At 41.4% G+C, this 15,301-nt stretch overlaps 1 protein-coding gene across 1 annotated transcript in view; it reads left to right on the top strand.

Moving 5' to 3' along the window:
- Positions 1-15,301, top strand: part of LOC145419116 (adhesion molecule nephrin-like) — a 322,976-nt gene that overhangs the window by 264,275 nt on the left and 43,400 nt on the right. The window lies entirely within an intron of this gene.

Genomic DNA, 15,301 nt, shown 5'->3' with positions numbered 1-15,301 from the left:
TAAGCACCCATTACTCAGCAGATATCCAGCAGACGCATTACTTCCATATCCAGTAACAGAAAGTGAACTCAGTCAATTTAAATAGACTTTTTGAAGGGTTGTGTTAGCTTCACTTATCGAAAATTACCGGTTTAAACATTATATACCTTCTGTTTTGTTGAGAAAACTCGGGTTCACTGGGTCCGGTTTAAAGCGATAAAATATAGGAAATTTTCATATTATTATTATTATTATTTTTTTTGGATAGCTTTTGAGCGGAGCAAGTAAGTGAAGTAGATTAATGTGTAAAGACATCTGTAAGGCCAAATGAACGTTGCCACTTAGAGATTAATATTCGGCTGTTTTTCTCCCTTCGCCTCCTACCTTCCTGGGTGCCCCGTTCCTTTGTGTTTAAATGTCAGGAGGTGAAAAGAGATATTAGTGTTCGACGCTGTTAGTAATGCCTTAAGTTGCTGCCCGAGGAGATTATTTCAGAACATGAAAGCTGTTGTTTTATGCTGTGGTTTTAAAGGAGAAGAAAGAGGAGGAGGAGGCATAGATTAGTATATCGATTACACAAGGGTCATTTAAGGCATATATTCCATTTTTGCTAAGTCCCAGTCCTCCCCCAGACACTGTCATGCAATCTTTGATTTTACACTTCAGGTTCCATTTTCAGTTTTAGGTACGAACAGTCTGGGGTTAAGACCCTGCCCAGAGGTCTCCTGGCGGTCTGGGAATACTCGTAGTTTTAAGGACAGTGTTGGCGGCTTATATGTCTAAGATTGCTGTGAGGATTTTCCCCGAAACTTTACAGAAATATATACAATAAAAAAAATCCACGTTGGATAGCTCAAAATTTACAGTTGTGAAATACGTTAGAGATGTCGGATGTCAGGGACTGTTTTATGAGGTTGTATATACTTTTCGCTTGAAATGCGAGGCTTTTTTTTTTTTTATTATTATTATTATTATTATTATTATAACTGAGAAGTAATTTGTTCATTCATCTCGAAAAGTGTTTGTATTAGATTCTATTTTGCATTTAAGGTTAACTATTTCAGTACGTCATCAGCTACCAGTAAATCCTTTTTCATATATTCTTTTTGAACTAGAAAAGAAAAAAATAGCCTCTGGCATTTAATATGATAATTACAGAAAAAAAACATATTACAATCCAACCCGTACTCCAAGGCGTTCGTTGCGTGTCTGAGTACCCATGAGAGAATCGTTTTAATAATGTAGCTACATTTTGTTTACCTGAAGTCTTGCTTAGACTGGAGTATATTTGAGGTGCGTAAATCTTTCCAAGAAATTTCATATTCTCAGCTATACTCGTTTCATCATAAATTGGCCCAAATTTTCTTCCTTCTGCAGCTTACTTCACATAGCTCAGTGACATGAAAGACATTGCTATTAAGTATGCAGGATGGAGCGATGACAGTTTTAGACGAAGTCAAAGTGAAACGAGTACAGTCATAAAGCTGATGCCATACTCTTGTGACAAGATTTTTGTTATGTAGGGCCTGATGCAGCGCTTTGCAACTGGAGGAGGGGACGTGAATACGAGCTGAATTACCACTTAAAATGTTTGAACAATCAGTTCAAAATGCACTTTTTTTTTTTACTATAGGAGCAAAATAATATAAGCAAGTGCAATAAGAGTTTCGTTGCTTGTATTTTGGTAAGTAACATTGTTCGTTTATTCTAAGTAATGTTTGGTCGGCCTAAAAAGTGGGGGGCGCCCCCCCCCCGTCCATGTCTCTTATGGAATTAGAATTCAGTTGTAAAATATGAATTATATTACAGAGAAGAAGTGTCGGTGTTTTTCAGGTTAAGCTGAAATTTGGATAGCAGGCGATATGGGCAACTTTGCTTGATAATTTGTCTTTAAGTCTGTCTTTCTATGCTTGAGGCTTATCACTAGAACATTCGTGCTTAGTACTTGAACAACAACTTGACTGCCTAAGAATATAACTTCCTATAACACAGAAGAATATATTACCCGTATATTCTCAACAGAGTCTATTAATATCGGAGTGATTTTCTTTAAGGCATATTGATTACCCTGCGCGTTCCTTTGTTTTTGTGAGCAATTGAATGATTAAGTTGTTTATACTTACTGACATTCTGAACGTTAAATAGAGTAAGCCGAGACGATGGAAGAGTACATCCGTGTGCCAGACTATTGTAAATTGGAAAAATATACATATCGTTAATACTGTATGAGCCAGCCAGCAACCCACTCACTACCGCTTTAACCACGGGCCCTTTTATGTGGAAGTGATGGCGTTTCGTGCCAGTAAATTAAGAGACTCTTGTTAATGGAGGTGGCGCATGCGAGGAGGAGCAAAATGGGCACGAGGAGCCCACATCATGGTCACCTGACACGGCATCACCAAGGTGGGGGGAGGGTGGTGGGAGGACGAGAAGCGAAGATCAACGTGCACAGTTTATGGTAAACTATAACAAACATTATTATAGTAAGTTATCGGTATCTTGATAGTACCTGATGACACAGAGTCCGGTAATTGTGAGGTTCAGCTATACCCTGGCTGGTGTAGTGACAGTGAGCCAACTATACCCTGGCTGGTGTGGTAACAGTGAGCCAACACGAAAGGTGCGGTGACAAAACCACCACCGTCGCCTTAGACGCCGTAAACTGTGTGCTTGTGGCCGAGGATGGTGAGTGAATGGTCGTGTGTATGTGGCTAGGGTTACGTGGCAACTTCACCAGAATATCTAAGTTCAGTGCAGTAATTACAGTATATTCTGGGAATTCCCATTTCACCCTAATCTGTTTAATTCCGGTTCTGGGTCGATGTATACGCAGACATACATATATATATATATATATATATATATATATATATATATATATATATATAGTTTGAGGCTATGCAGCCTCATATATATATATATATATATATATATATATATATATATATATGGAGCCTCTGTAGTACAGTGGTAGTGTGCGTTTCGTACACGGGTGAACCAGAGTTCGCGCCCCGCCAGGGTAATAAAGTTTGGGAGTGTTCACCCGGCCACGTACTGCATTGGCGGACACAAGGGGTGCTGTGGTTGATCCAGTGTCGCTTACTATAAAGTATGCTTGCACCCAGTCGGCTTACGCGGGCCGATTACACTTGGTTCACAGACTACACACACATCCAAAGCCACTCGAACACTACAGTTACACTTACAAGCACTTCTCGCCCTACATGCAATCTCTACCAGACAGCCTAAGCCGCTTGGTAGAGTTACATTGACTGTATCGTCCCGACTTCTGTCGGGATAGGCCGGTCCTGCAGTGGATACTCAAACGGCTGACGATGATGAAATATATATATATATATTATATACTGTATATTGCTCACGTAATGCCACTCAGGGATGAGTGAGGCTAGTCACTCTTATCTTAAATGTCAGCACCCACTTGCCTAGCCCCGGCCTCCAACGCTCCTCTTGGGGCAACGCAGGACTGGATGATGGATGGATGGAATATATATATATATACTGTACTGTATGTATATGTGTGAGGCTTTGCAGCTTCATTGATACGATTTTGCGCACGTGCATGCGTGCCTGTGTGTGTGTGTGTGTGTGTGTGTGTGTGTGTGTGTGTGTGTGTGTGTGTGTGTGTGTGTGTGTGTGTGTGCCATAATCTTGCAAATGCAAGAGAAAAGTGTTGGTGGGTAAGGGAGGGAGGACATAACCATAACGGAAATGAGGAGGCAGGATAAAGCTGAGGTTATGATGGTCGGGAGGAGATCATCAGAAAGAGGCAGGGGGCTGTAAAGGTGAGCGCGGGGGCTGTTAATGCATAAGAAGGGAGCAGGGCGGGGTGCATGGTACCGCCAGCAACGCTCAGGGGAGGCAGTGGTGGTGGTGGCAAGGGAAATCATTGTTTTAACCTGCACTGCCACCACACTAGTGAAGCAAAATATTCGTCCTCTATTTTGCTGCCACGACGAAAATTACTTGGTCGTATAGTTTACTTTGGAGGTGTTGTGAGATCCTGGGGCTTATGTATGCAGAGTTCTTTTTACATGTTAGTAATTATTTATCCAGATCCTCTCTCTCTCTCTCTCTGCGTGTGTGTGTGTGTGTGTGTGTGTGTGTGTGTGTGTGTGTGTGTGTGTGTGTGTTTGGACAAAGAGAAAACTAGTTCCGGAATAATAACAATCCCCATTATTAAAGTACAAAGCCTTATGAATCTTCCTGCCTTTGAGCCTTTTCTTGTCCCGGTCCGCAGTTCACCTCACGGCTATCGAACCACATACCGGCACTGCCATGGGTCCGTGTCTGTAGGTGTTCAGTGGGTCGATTCTGCTCAACAGGGTGAATAAGCTGCCTATTCTTTGTGAGGCGTCTTGTGTACAATGGGAAGAATGCTCAGTTTTGCAGAGTTCCCCCTATTTTGCACTATATTTATGTGCTACCTCCGTTTTTTTTAATTATTCTACAATTTTTCTTCCCCGGGTCACTGTTCTGTGTTATCTCTATATAGACAAAGAAAGAACCATGATCAAGACTTCTATTCTTTGTCTGGTAATGTCTCTCCTAAAGTGAATAAATTCGTGAAAATAGTTTAGCAATAAACTAAAGTGAATGTCACTGGATTCAAGCGGCTCTCCAGGGATCACTTGTTGACTTGAAGAAGCGAGAAAGTGCAAAGATAATGTAATGGTAGTGGTGGTGGTGAGAGTGAGTGGTGCGGTGCATGGTGGTGGTGGTTGTGGTGGTGGTGTGAGAGTGGCGCGGTGGGAGCGGTGGTGGTGTGAGAGTGGCGCGGTGGGAGCGGTGGTGGTGATGGTGTGAGAAAGTGGTACGGTGGTGGTGGCGGTGGTGTGAATATGCGATCTCAGTGGTGCTGCCGCTGGTATAAGAGCAAGTAATAAAGTAGTAGTGAAAAAGTAGCGTCAGAAAGCAAATGTTGCGGTAATGGTGGTGGTGTGATAAAGGTAGTAGTAGCCTACGGTGGTGACGGTGTTAAGGAGGTAGGGTCGTGGTGGCGTAAGAGAGCGAGCGGTTGGGTGGTGGTGGTGGTGCAAGAGAGCGAGCGGTAGGATGGTGACGGTGGTGGTGATGTTAGAGAGCGAGTGGTAGGATGGTGGTGGTGGTGTTAGACAACAAGCAGTAGGGTGGTGGTGGTGGAGGTGGTGGTGTTAGAGAGCGAGCGGTAGGGTGGTAATTGTGCGAAAGAGCGAGCGGTAGGGTGGTGGTGGTGTTGGAGAGCGAGCGGTAGGGTGGTGGTTTTGCAAGAGTGAGTGGTAGGCTTGTGGTTTTGAAAGAGAGCGAGCAGTACTCGAAGGGTGGTGGTGGTGTAAGATAGCGAAAAGTAGAGTGGTGGTGGTGTAAGAGAGCGAGCAGTAGGGTGATGGTTTTGCAAGAGTGAGTGGTAGGTTGGTGGGTTTGAAAGAGAGCGAGCAGTACTCGTAGGATGGTGGTGGTGAAGATAGCGAGCAGTAGAGTGGTGGTGGTGTAAGAGAGCAAGCAGTAGGGTGGTGGTGGTGGTGTACGAGAGCGAGCAGTAGAGTGGTGGTGGTGTACGAGAGCGAGCAGTAGAGTGGTGGTGGTGTACGAGAGCAAGCAGTAGGGTGGTGGTGGTGTACGAGAGCGAGCAGTAGAGTGGTGGTGGGTGAGACATCGGGTGGCACAGTGGCGGTGAATGGCACAGATGATGGATGTGACTGAAGTGCCTTGGCCATTATTGCTCGTGGTGTTGCCTGGAGCTCGAATTCATGCTGATCCATGCACTACACTTTCACCGATATGGTTGCTGGCATTGTCGCCATTCTCTGCACTTCCGTAAGACTTTGACAGTGATGACTAGGTAACCTCTTGCTAGATTTCTGGAGAACAACATTCTTCGGCCAGCCAAAGTTATGTCTGAGCCATATTTGCACTCTAGCATTACCCAACTCACTTTTTACCGTTTTAGCTAAGATATTTTCTACGACGAACTGTTTCTTCTAGTTTTGTTTTTTCGCTGAGCTATTTTTGTATGAGTACGTGTACTGGTTGTATAATAAGGTGAGAGCACCAGCTTAGGTTTAAATGCAGCTCATCTCATTTAGTGTGGTTTTGCAGGGATGTGGATAGGTATATTCATTGTAATACTGTTAACTGCATAGGAGCTTTTCTGCTACAGATTCGGTCATGATAATGATTATTCTTAGGCAGATAATAACAAACACGTTGTTCTTATAGTGTTAGTGGTATTGTATTATGCACGATCAGTTTAGAATAGTGCAAAATGATTTTAATTCCTGTCATTTTCACAGTCTGTGCAGTGTCCTTGCAAGGGACTAATCTAAACCATGAAACTGATGGAAATATGTGCGTAAAATCAAATGTAGTTACTTTAACTAACAAGATGCTAGACTTTTTATTTTTTTATAATCTCTGCATCTTTTAGCTTCAGGTTGTTTTTACTGTTCTCTTAAAAGTTTTGATCCACTAATCAAGGAAGTATGTAATAAAGTGATGTCTTATTGCGTGCTAATTCTAACATAATATATTCGTATGTTCTCGTGGCTGGATAATGATCGAAGAGTAGGAAACAGTGAGGGAGAAATGTAAACATGTATACGAACATCGTGACACTGAGCACGGCGAGGCCCAAGTAACTTTAGTTTTTAAATCGTTTAATAACATGATTTAAATTATATTTTTTACGCCACCTGACAGTTGTACATAATGCTGCGAAGACCATTCATGTAGAAGAATGCAATGGAAATCATTTTTAAATCCGTCACAGAGAATGGTCTCCTCAAATTTGAATGTAAGTGTTGGAAAACGGCAAAGGGGAAAAAAAATCAAATAATCGTAGCAGAGATATTTTGATCAGATATAGCATTTAGTCTTTAATTTATGAAATGCAATAAGTACAGAATGTGGCGTCACTGTTTCGCTGTTTTCACCCCTAAGCCTGCCAAAGGTATTTCGTTAATTGTGTCATTTACGTTGCAGGTTGTGTTATTTTCTATGTATGACATGAATAAAGGCTGCAGTTACACACACACACACACACACACACACACACACACACACACACACACACACACACACACACACACAGAAAGAGAGAGAGGTTGTATTGTTGTGTGGTCCGTGCTGTGTTGGATGTGTTTTGTAAATAGGGAACATTTTACGCGGCTGTTATTCAGCCTTTTGTGTGCATTGTAGTTTGACCGTGTGGAAAATATGCCTCTGTTATATTATTTATGCTTCAAGTACAGTAGGGAACAAAGGTGCACTTGTTATTGATAATTATCTGTACCTTCGATTTTTCTCTTCTGGCTAGTATTCCCAAACTTTATTGTACACGTCCGACTCTGGACGTAGGCTCAACAGCGATTTCTTTGAGGCTTTACAGTTTTCCCAAGTTCCGTCACTACCAGGGAAGAAAGTGACGGACATGCCCTGAACGTAAAGTAGACGCGTAATATTGCCCACGACTGTACAGTATATTCCTCCCTCAAAAAAAAAAAAAAAAAAAAAAAAAAAAAAAAAAAAAAAGTGAAAATAAAAAATAAATAAATAAAGCATCGTGTCCCTGGAGTTCGAGAGGTGTGATAAGAGCAGATTCCTTAGGCGCACAGGAGCTGTTATCTCCTCATTACAATGACGTCCTTTCATCACATTCTTACTAACTTCCCAACGGTTTTATGTACCACATAAACCAAAGTTGCTGGTGCTGGTGATGGACGCCTTCATGTGCTGACACCGATATTACTGGGCTGTTCAGCTACCAGGTTATACATACGCCCCCCAGCTAGTTCCCTATCCCCAGAAAGGAGGATGGTAGACTGCACAAGGACACCTTTAGCCTGCAGACCAGCTGGTTAACATTTCAGATGATCTTGAGACGACAAAAACGTTAACCACAGTGCCTTTTCCATGTTTCAGAGTGTAAGCCCAGTTGACGCAGTGAGTTTCTTAAAGCTAAATCGTCAGTCATAAACCAGAATAAAATGGAGAGTTCTCTGTTCTCGGTTCAAGATTTCACTGTAATAACTATGGGCATTTTTGGTGCCGTAGTATTTTTTTTTTTTCCTATTTTAAAATCGGCTTACAGTCGACAAACTACAATACAAACAAGGCAATTTACAGACAAAGAATTAAGGGACGCAATAATGTTTCTGAAGGTGTACTATACATTTGTGATCAATAACACCTTTACGGTGCCTTGAAATCGTCGCAAACCATAATGAAAGCTTACTCAAATAACCAATAAAATTAAAACGGGTTTGAAGGGTTAAAATGTCGTTTAAACCCCTTCACCATGATGCCGTCGTAATTCAGTTATGATTACTCCTATGTGGTGAAGATCATACTGCATTGCACTCTGTTCCTTTGTTCTTTCTTCTTTCGTCTTTCTTCCAAACACTTGAAAAATTGGTTATCATTCTTCCATTACGCCCCAGTTTCATTTTCAACTTGGTATATATATTTGTTTCTTGGAGAAATATTCTCTGTCTCTCTGTCTGTCTGTCTGTCTGTCTGTCTGTCTCTCTCTCTCTCTCTCTCTCTCTCTCTCTCTCTCTCTCTCTCTGTCTCGTCAGAGGTCACCACATACAAATACGTGAACGTGGCAACACGGATTCGTAGAGTTTACCAACTTTTGCTGAGGTCTTTGCGTGATAGATTTTTTCTCTTTTTGCAAGATCATTCTGGATTCCTGTGAGAATGCTGGCAATCCATAAGTTGCTTTGCTTCCTCCAGTTGAATTATGCACCAGGTAAAGATGTGTCGCACTGAGAGGGCTGATGAAGAATATATCAAGCCCCACTTCTTCGAAACGTCTCTCCAAGGCTAAAAAGGAATTATCTTTCAACAACAACAACTTATAAACGACGTCCTCGGACTGATTGAGTTAATGGTTATAAATCCGAGATGTTAAAGGATTAATGAATGCAAGTGTACATGCACCTGGGACACTCCACATGTTAGGAGAACCGGGCATAGGGGAATGAAGTGAAAGAGCAGAGGGAGTTTGAAACCGGAGCACGTCGATATGACCGGAACAACTGCTTTTGATTGCTAAGCCACACTGACTATATTAACCCCCTTCAATACTGTGACCTCTTCCCCCCCCCCCTTTTTTTTTTCACTCTTGAGACAGTTAATGTCAGCAGTTTTGGAACTGAAGGGCTTAGATATATCAATAAGTTACTCCTTTTCTATTACATGCCCCTCCTGAACTGAGCATGAGAGAATAAAATACTAACGGCGTCATGACACAGAAGAGATAATCGATTTTTTCTTCTGTGTAAAATTTCAGAATGGTTAGCGAGGATTTCATGCTCTGCAAATACCTGCTTCTGGCTTTGTTTAATGTGCTATGTATTTATTTATTTATTAATTGTCCATGTGCCTAAGATCTTTAGTCGACATGAGAAAAAACAGTTGTAAAATGAGCTATGGTGATCATGGCTTATTTTTTTGATGAGGATTTAGAATTATAGACGGATGAGTTTTCCTGAAGGAAGATAAAATGACAATACTGTAAATTTTTTTATTACCTCTTTGTGTGAGATTCAACTCTGTTTGATTTCCACTAAACGTCACAAACTTTGACTGTAGACGAAATGCAGTGGCGTTCCTACAGGTACCTGCCACATCATTACAACACTCGATTTACTTCGAAATTGGAAGGGAAGTGCAGTTGCGAGTAGAGCAAACAACAGTGAAACTGGAGCTGATGAGAGGGGACGAGGAGGAGACGGGATAATGGCAGAGGAACACAACACATGGGGCATGGTAGTAAGAGCGGGTACAGCTTGTATCTAGTCGATGATGAGTTTGGGTTACATAAAGAAGCTCAGTTTTTAGTTTGAAGAATCATCTTGCAAATAGAGCTTGGAGGTGATCAGTGTTATGCCTTCCAGCAGCGTGGGGACGCAGTCTACCACAGTCTCGCAGTGCCCTAGGTCATGGAAGAAAAACTACTCGGGAACAAAGTACTTAAGAATGAAAAACTTTGTGTCGGTCAGAAGAAGGATAAAACTGAGTTCATTATTTTTTCTTAAGTTTAGAGTTGTTGCCGAAAGTTTGTTGTTGAATATATGTTCTAAGAATTTGATGGACTGCAGCAATATAAAGAAGAATAAAACTTTTCTGGCGTATTTTAAAACAGAAACGTCTCGAATATATATATATATATATATATATATATATATATATATATATATATATATATATATATATATATATATATACCAGCAGCTGCAGCGGTTGAGGTCCTCTGCAGGATAGGCCTATCCCTACCGAAGCAGGGACGATACAGCCAATGTATCTCTGCCCAGTGACTTAGGCTGTCTGGTAGAACTGTATGTAGAGTGAGAAGTGCTTGTGTTCATAATTGTAATGTTGGAGTGGCTTTGGATGTCTGTGTAGTCTGTGAACCAAGTGTAATCGGCCCGCCTTAAGCCGACTGGGTGCAGGCATACTAGTATGCGAAACTGGTTCAAGCACAGCACCCCTTATGTCCGCCAAAGCGGTCAGTAGTGGTGAACGCTTCCCAAAGTTTTTACAACTCTGGCGGGAGGCGAACCCGCGTCCACCAGCGTGCGAAACGCGCACTCTTATATATATATATATATATATATATATATATATATATATATATATATATATATATATATATATATATATATATATATAAAGCTTTCGTGAATTCACATCTTCAGAGATGAGTACACGAGAGCACACGGGATATTTCGTGTCTTTTTTTCCTTGTGGATATCAGCATATCTTTGAATCACGCGGCACTAATTGATTTATTTGCATATATATATATATATATATATATATATATATATATATATATATATATATATATATATATATATATATATATATATTCGAAGAGTATATGTTGGAGGTGATGACAGCAGAATCAGTTTTGCTGGAGTGGTTAGTCATTATCTGGACACAGTGGCCGGGCACGTCGCTCCTGTCGGGTAATGGACGGGAGAGATTAACACGGAGTAATCCAGGCACACCGGTTGTCGCTGCAGCCTGACATTTCCGCCAGGATTTAGTTCGACACTTGGACAGATAGACGCCTTTGAGAGATTTGGTCCAGGGCTAGATCAAGACTACACTAGACCGAGAACTGTCAGGCCATTACGAGAGTTTGGTCCCTTCATCAGTGAGAGAGAGAGAGAGAGAGAGAGAGAGAGAGAGAGAGAGAGAGAGAGAGAGACTGTTGAGTACAAACAGAAATACCTAGATCTGTCAGTATGAAAGGCACTCCCAGGATGCAGAGTCAGCAGAGTGAATATAATAGGTCAGTGGATATTAACTCACCCCATTCTCCATGCTTGAAATTTGCTCTCCTCAAACCTGTCTCAAAAGATAATGAGCGTTCCCAATGTTTTAATTGTCGTCCTACAGCCTTAATCTGTTATAAGTCCAATGGCTTTTAATTTTTGCTCAACATGAATATTTTGAGGTTTCCTTCTTCTTCAAGTTACCTTCTTTCTGATCGCCAGTATGGATTCCGTCGTGGGCTTTCCTCAGTCAAACTTTTCCCCATCAGATTCCTGGTCTTCCTTCTTTTTGGGTTCTGCGAAAACCTCTGTAAGTATGCTAAACATTGCAAGTTTATATATATATATATATATATATATATAATTTCTCGGCTTGGCAATGGATTTTGTTCTCTCCATGTGCCTTCTGATTTACTGGTGTTGTAGGCGACCATTGCTTTTCTAAACTTCTTTATTAACTGAGAATTAGTAGGGCCGTGTCCTGTCAATAACACTTCCTATTATTCATCGGTAATCATCTGAGTTGTATACCTGGTCCTGTTTACTTGTGTGCTGAAGATTCCACCTTTCACTTTTCACCTGCCTCCCTCAGTGTCACCATACAGTCCGGTACTTGTTGTTTCAAAACCCATATGTCGAGATAAAGGATCGGCTAACCTCTGATTTGTCTACCCTTTCTTACTGTAGCAAAAGAATCTTTGTCTTTAATACCTCAAAAAATGCACTCCTCTGTCGATTTACCGGGCATAAGCATCTAGCTACATAATCATTCCCTTGTCTTCAGTAATACATAATTCGGTCGTTTATCATCTCTAAATATACTCGGAGTCTCTTTTTCTTGTGATCTGTCTGGAAAACACAGCATGGCTTCTCTTGGGAACATCCTCTTAGTGGCAGGTTGTGCTGGACCAATCCAGTATTATATTGCCGTAACTCTTTTTAACTCTTTGTTTCTGCCTCTGTTGGACCTTTTTCGCCCCTAGTACAACATCGTTTGTGTGTGTGTGTGTGTGTGTGTGTGTGTGTGTGTGTGTGTGTGTGTGTGTGTGTGTGTCGGAGGGGGGATGAGGTGCGCGTCTGCTCATCATCTGTGTCTGTCTGTCTGTCCGTCTCTCTCTCTCTCTCTCTCTCTCTCTCTCTCTCTCTCTCTCTCTCTCTCTCTCTCGTCGCAGTGTTACAATTCGTTTTTTGATACATTCCTTTAATATGGTCAGAACACTGTGCTTACATCTTTGTCATAACGGTGGTCACGCGGCACATATCTAGCTACATATTCATTCTGTCCCTCAATTAATTTCACGATTATCAGTATCTATTCTGGCACCGGAGTTGTAGTTTGCTTGTGTTCGCTTCTTTGTAGCAGTTATTTTATGGTTCACTGATAGTAGCCACACTGCCAACAGTCTACTGGCGTTCTTTTATTATAATTATCTTCTTCATAAATATATCATCATCATCATCATCACCACAATCTTCTTCTTCTTCTTCTTCTTCTCCTCCTTGTTTCCTCATTTCACTTCACTAGAAATAAGTAAATAAATAAAACAGAGCAAACAGAATGTAAGAACTAACATTACAGATCCCAGGAACAGTGGATCTTATGTCCATTAACTCATCAATCAAATCTTGAAAATTCACAGTTGTATACATCCGTATTTTCAATAGCTATTTCGTATTAAATGTTTTCTGAAGACCAGCCACTGTCTTTAGGATGGTAGAAAACTTGTGGCAACTTACCACATACTATTTGACTGCCAGCACTCCAGATCCTGAGTATATACCTAAAGGGCTTTCAGGTTGTTTTATGCTGTGAAAATGGTACTTGATCTGAGAAGGGGGCAAGTATGACTACGGTATAAGGCATGCATATATCTGCTGTGTGTGTGTGTAAAGAAAACAAAATGGGGAAGAAACGGCAAACCGAAGAAAACCACTGTCAAGGGTTAGAGGAAAGAGAAACTGAAAAATGTAAAGCTCAGGTCAAAGGCGGTAAGAAATTGTGCTTCTTTCATAGTTTTAATAAGGAAATTTCTAGTTAGCGGTGCTTATCCGAGATATTCGTCAAGGAAAAATTATGAGTGGAATGGAGACAAAGGAATTAGTTTATTTTTTTCCCCTCTCTTTACTGAGTTTCTCCCGGAAAAGCCTTATTTTTGTGAATTCGCTGTGTTTTTAGATTTTTGCACAAGCGCGCGTGTGTGTGTGTTTTAGTCAAAGATTTTTTTTAATACAGTTTGGCATACATTCGAAACGATTCTCATTTATTCTGTTTAATTACAGATATAATATTTGTTTTTCATTAATCTATTTTTGCATATATGTATATATATATATATATATATATATATATATATATATATATATATATATATATATATACACACACAAGCAGGGATATGCGGCGTTGGTGGGCTAAAAAAGGCGATCACTCTAATCCTATTTGTTCTAGTTCAGTCTTTTTTCTACTCCAGTAAGACCATGTACCTCTTATGCTTTTGAAGAGGGATTATAAGAAGTCCAGGAACTTCCTATTTCAGCTTTCACAGACTAACCCACAGTATTTGTACGCACCTGTTTACTATTACCGGTGACCTCAAATGATCTCCAACTGGTGACCTCAAATGACTTCGGAGGTCAACCTCACATAGCCTATGTCCGAACTGGAGGTCATGTGAGTCTCCATGCCAAAAATTGGGCTGCAGGGGTACCCGGCGTTGCCCGGGCCAAATAGGCTAACACGCTACCTTTGACCTCAGATTATCCAGATCTGTATTTTGACGCACCAAAAACCATCCTTAGGTCACCCTGATTCAGAATATATATGGATCGGGGGATCTCTGGCCCTTGGTTTGGGCGTGATTGAAGGACAAACAAACAGATTTACAACCATACAAACAAACATCGCAGCTTTTACAATTATATATGTTAGTGTGCGTTTTCGTACATGGGAGAACGAGGGTTCGCGCCCCACCAGGGTAGTAAACTTTTGGAGCGTTCTTCCGGCCCCGTACTGCTTTGGTGGACATAAGGGGTGCGGTGGTTGAACCAGTGTCACGCATTATAAAGTATGCTTGCACCCAGTCGGCTTGCGCGGGCTGATTACACTTGGTTCACAGACTACACACACATCCAAAGCCACTCCAACGCTACAGTCAATCTTACAAGCACTTCTCACCCTACCTACCATCTCTACTAGACAGCTTAAACCACTTGGTAGAGATACGTAGGCAGTATCGTCCCAACTTCGGTCGCAATAGGCCGGTCCTGCAGTGGACACTCGGATGGCTGATGGTGATATATATATATATATATATATATATATATATATATATATATATATATATATATATATCATCCGTTGAGGTCTACTGCAGGACCGGCCTCCCTACCGAAGGAGGGACGATACAGCCTGTGTAACTCTACCAAGTGGCTTAGGCTGTCTGGCAGAGACTTTATGTAGGGTGAGAAGTGCTTGTGAGTGTAACTGTAATGTTGGAGTGGCTTTGAATGTGTATGTAGTCTGTGAACCAAGTGTAATCGGCCCACTTTAAGCCGACTGGGTGCAAGCCTACTAGTATGCGACAATGGTTCAACCACAGCACCCCTTATGTCCGTCATAGCGATCAGTGGCATGGTGAACGCTTCCCAAAGTTTTTACAACTCTGGCTGGAGGCGAACCCGCGTCCACCAACGTGTGAAATGCACACTCTACCACTGTACCACAGAGGTGCGCTCTCTTTCTCTCTCTCTCTCTCTCTCTCTCTCTCTCTCCAGTATATATAAAACATGCCATCCTGACAGACAGATATGGCCGACAGAAGTTGTTTATGGTATGATAATAAAGCACTGTCTCACTGTCTGTGGAATTAGGTGATGCTAACACCTATACGATCGCATGTTCGTGTGTGGGTGTAAGTGTACTAGAGGTAATGTATGTGCAGCCAAGATCAGGAAAAACCGTGCGGCCAAACAACTGTTTGGAACAACTGCAAGAAAGATCTAAGTTGTGTCCCCGTTGAGGAATGCAAGTACAAGAA

The sequence above is a fragment of the Coenobita brevimanus genome, chromosome 14 (assembly GCF_032717465.1).
Source record: "Coenobita brevimanus isolate Jiangsu-jjx chromosome 14, ASM3271746v2, whole genome shotgun sequence".
In the NCBI taxonomy this organism is placed as follows: domain Eukaryota; kingdom Metazoa; phylum Arthropoda; class Malacostraca; order Decapoda; family Coenobitidae; genus Coenobita; species Coenobita brevimanus.
The sequence above is the reverse complement of the archived record's forward strand: the minus strand, read 5'-3'. Positions and strand labels throughout refer to the sequence as shown.